We start from the raw sequence: 4,725 nt of genomic DNA, 5'->3' as shown, positions 1-4,725 counted from the left end.
CGGGGGAGAGCCACACGCCGGCCAATCGCCCCTTCCAACGTCATTGACGGCGTCATTCCGACCCAGAGCCAATCAACTGCTTCCTTGGGATCACAGCCTGGCCAGCGGCATCATTCAAAAAAAAGATTTGCAGCGGGGAGAGTCAGGCTGCAGAGAAAGAAATAGCAGACTTTTACTCACTGCAACAAGTAAAGCTCAACTAAAAGGCAACCCCCCATTAATCTCCCATTAACACATCCTGATATCGTACGCTTATCAACTACTAGCACATTCTCCTGTCACTTGCGCCTCCCATGTCTGGTGACCGACACATTCTTTCCTCCCTCTAAGGTGCTATTCGTGGGCATGGATTTATTGGTGCTAGCAACCTTGCAGAACCTCAAGTTGCTCACTTGAACCCAGACATTAGTGCAAAATATGGATGTGTACCAAAATTTGCTGCATGTGCACACATCTTTGGTGTGAGTTGCACCAGACACCATATTGGCGAGGTTTTGGAGATGCCGGTGTTGGATTGGGGTGAGCACTGTAAGAAGTCTTACAACACCAGGTTAAAGTCCAACAGTTTGTTTCAAACACTAGCTTTCGGAGCACTGCTCCTTCCTCAGGTGAACAAAGAGATATGTTCCAGAAACATATATATAGACAGATTCAAAGATGCCAGACAATGCTTGGAATGCGAGCATTTACAGGTAATCAAGTCTTTACAGATCCAGAGATAGGGATAACCCCAGGTTAAAGAGGTGTGAATTGTCTCAAGCCAGGACAGTTGCTAGGATTTTGCAAGCCCAGGGCAGATGGTGGGGGATGAATGTAATGCGACATAAATCCCAGGTCCCAGTTGAGGCCGCACTCATGTGTGCGGAACGCGGCTATAAGTTTCTGCTCGGCGATTCTGCATTGTCGCGCGTCCTGAAGGCCGCCTTGAAGAACGCTTACCCAGAGATCAGAGGCTGAATGCCCTTGACTGCTGAAGTGTTCCCCGACTGGAAGGGAACATTCCTGCCTGGTGATTGTCGCGCGATGTCCGTTCATTCGTTGTTGCAGCATCTACATGGTCTCGCTAATGTACCACGCATCGGGACATCCTTTCCTGCAGCGTATGAGGTAGACAACGTTGGCTGAGTCGCACGAGTGCACCTCATATCTGATGAGTGGTGTTCTCATGTGTAATGGTGGTATCCATGTTGTTGATCTGGCACGTCTTGCAGAGATTGCCATGGCAGGGTTGTGTGGTGCCATGGTCGCTGTTCTGAAGGCTGGGTAGTTTGCTGCAAACAATGGTTTGTTTGAGGTTTGAAGGCAAGTAGTGGGGGTGTGGGGATGACGTTGGCTAGATGTTCATCTTCATCGATGATGTGTTGAAGGCCGCGAAGAAGATGTCGTAGTTTCTCCGCTCCGGGAAAGTTCTGGACGACGAAGGGTACTCTGTCGGTTGTGTCTCGTGTTTGTCTTCTGAGGAGGTCGGTGCGGTTTTTTGCTGTGGCACGTTGGAACTGTCGATCGATGAGTCAAGTGCCATATCCCCTTCATACGAGGGCATCTTTCAGCGCCTGTAGATGTCAGTTACGCTCCTCCTCGTCTGAGCAGATCCTGTGTATATGAAGGGCTTGTCCATAGGGGATGGCTTCTTTAATATGTTTAGGGTGGAAGCTGGAGTAGTGGAGCATCGTGAGGTTATCCGTGGGCTTGCGGTAAAGTGAAGTGCTGAGGTGACCGTCCTTTTGGCGGTAAATGTCTGCCCGGAATAAGAGTAGATCACAAAAATAAAAGTAAAATACTGCAGATGCTGGAGATCTGAAATAAAAAGAGATGTACTGGGAAAAATTCAGCCTGTCGTGCAGCATTTGTGGAGAGCAGAACAAATTTAACATTTCAAGTCCAATGTGACTCTTTCAGAAATGAAGAGAGGTAAGGGTTTGATGGTTTTATGATGTTGAAGGTGGTTTAGCTGTGGAGCAAAGCATGAACTTCAAGAATAGGTTTAAGGGTGGGGAGATTAAATGACAACGGTGTCATGGAACACAATGCAAATTGAGTGATAATGATAGGATTGAAGACACAAAGCATTGGGCGAGAGTAGGTGTTAATAGCAGAATAAGCACTTTTTTATTCATTTATGGGACCTGGGCATGGCTGGCTAGACCAGCATTTATTGCCGATCCCTAATTGCCTTTGAGAAGGTGGTGCTAAACTGCCTTCTTGAACAGCTGTAGTCCATGTGCTGTAGCACAGCAAGAAGTCTTACAACACCAGGTTAAAGTCCAACAGGTTTGCTTCGAATCACTAGCTTTCGGAGCACTGCTCCTTCCTCAGGTGAATGACGAGGTGGCTTCCAGAAACATATATGGACTGATATACAGGTCTATATGTATGTTTCTGGAACCCACCTCTTCAGTCACCTGAGGAAGAAGCAGTGCTCCAAAAGCTAGTGATTCAAAACAAACCTGTTGGGCTTTAACCTGGTGTTGTCAAACTTCTTACCGTGCTCACCCCAGTCCAACACCGGCATCTCCACATCATGTGGAGTAGGTATACTCACAGCGCTTTTGTATGAAGTCAAAATAGAAGATTGTGTTAATAGCAGAATAAAGGTAGCGCTGGCTGAAAGCAAAAACATGAGAACTGGATGCAGAGTGGTACTTGGGGGAGGGGGGGGGGGGGGCAGAAATTCAAATGGAGGACAGAGTTCACAGTGTAAAGTTGTCTTCCACAACCGGATGTGGTGGGACTGCAGAACTTAGATCTGATCCGTTAGTTGTGGGATGGCTAAGCTCTGTTCTTGCTGCTCCTGCTGTTTGGCATGCGTTTAGTGCTGTCTTGTAGCTTCACCAGGAGTGCAGGTCCATCTGCACTCTTCATTAAACCAGATTGTGATAGCCACAACAACTGCAGGCCATCCTGTGGAGTCATACCCCCCCCCCACATGATTGTATGATAGCTGTACAACAATCAATAATGGTTCCCTCGGCAATATTACTGAGACTAGTACCCAATTAATTTTTTCCAATTCAGGCAATTTAGCGTGGCCAATCCACCTAGCCTGAACATAGAACATGCAGTGCATTATCGAAGGAGGCCATTCGGCCCATCGAGTCTGCACCGACCCACTTAAACCCTCACTTCCACCCTATCCCCGTAACCCAATAACACCTCCTAACCTTTTTGGTCACTCAGAGCAATTTATCCTAATTGCAGCCAGGTTCTCTGCTGAGGCCGGAGCCGAGAAATGAACTGGAGGCCATTCCATCGAACCTGCACGTCTTTGGACATGTTTGGGTTGTGGGGGCGAAACCCACGCAAACACGGGGAGAATGTGCAAACTCCACACAGACAGTGACCCAGAGCCGGGATCGATCCTGGGACCTCGGTGCCGTGAGGCAGAAATGCTAACCACTGCGCCACCTTGCTGCCCCTGAGACTAGCTTTTAATTCCGAATATATTATTTAAATTTAATTTCTGCCAGCTGTATCCTGTATCCTGAGAGCGTGAGTCTGGGCCCCTCGATTGCTAGTCTGGTGATTATTACCACATGCCACTGCCTCCCCCCATAGATGCCAGATGTTAGTATTGTAGCCACCTGGGGTGGCCAAGTCCCGATTACAAAATGGACACTTTGCAAAGAATGAAGGGATAAATGGACAATGCTGAGAGAGAAAGCAGGTGCAAGGTTTGTCTGTTGATTGGAGCTGTAGCTCCCAGACAAGACCGATACTGCAAAGCCATTACCATACTAATGAGCTATCTCCGGGGACAAAAGAGTAACATTTAGATAAATGATACTAAAGCAGACTCCCCGGCGCCAAAGGAGACTAGAACAAAGCAGGCCAACGGCCACCTAGGGCCCGCCCAGCAAACAGGGCAGCCACCCCTTTATTGGAGGAAATTGATACCGATGATCAGGATACGGTCCAATTAATTGGGAACAAGTTCAAGGCCCGCCCAAAAGCACGTGAAGCCCCCTTCGAGTATAAGAAGAAGCCCCCAAGAGAGAATAGTTCTTCTTGGCCTTGGCTCTCATCGACGAAAGACCTGCCTAGCAGCTGCACCAGAACAAGTAAGTCCAAAGTCAACGCACGCTACGAGGTAGACGCTCCTAGCTACTATTCTGTACCAGCTCGACGGCCATTGTTCCTCTGACTGAGTGAGCGTCCGAAGCTAAGTATAGGCTTTAGTAATAGTAATAGTTTAGTTGGTAGAGTTTGTGCATGAGTATAATTGGCTGTGTGTGTAAATAAATGAGCATTGATTTCGAACTTACTAGCTGGTGTATCGAGTCTTTGATCAGTATTCGGTTTTGAACCTTGTGGCGGTATCGAAAGATACCTGGCGACTTGAGAAAATGTCATTAGAATTAAGGAAGGCGATCATATTAACCGCCACAAACAGAGCCAATTAAAGAGAGAACACAACGAGCAACAGTATGAACACCACATTTGATGTTCTGTGTATTTTGAGGTATATAAATCTCTTGGTCAATTGCATCTACAACTTTCCTGTTTAGCGCTGCTGCCTACATTGCTGAGGACTCGGGTCCCTTCCCGGGTCACTGTCTGTGTGGAGTTTGCACATTCTCCCCATGTCTGCGTGAGTTTAATCTCCACAACCCAAAGATGTGCAGGGTAGGTGGATTGGCCACGCTAAATTGCCCCTTAATTGGAAAAAAATAATTGGGTACTCTAATTTTTAAAAATAACAAAAAAAAAACCTTTCATGTTGTCCTC

The 4,725-nt window shown here is 47.3% G+C and overlaps 1 long non-coding RNA gene across 1 annotated transcript in view; it reads left to right on the top strand.

The window, feature by feature from the left end:
- LOC119953492 overlaps nt 1–4,725 on the top strand; it is a 42,037-nt gene that overhangs the window by 360 nt on the left and 36,952 nt on the right. The window lies entirely within an intron of this gene.

This window comes from Scyliorhinus canicula, chromosome 18 (assembly GCF_902713615.1).
Source record: "Scyliorhinus canicula chromosome 18, sScyCan1.1, whole genome shotgun sequence".
NCBI lineage: Eukaryota > Metazoa > Chordata > Chondrichthyes > Carcharhiniformes > Scyliorhinidae > Scyliorhinus > Scyliorhinus canicula.
The sequence above is the reverse complement of the archived record's forward strand: the minus strand, read 5'-3'. Positions and strand labels throughout refer to the sequence as shown.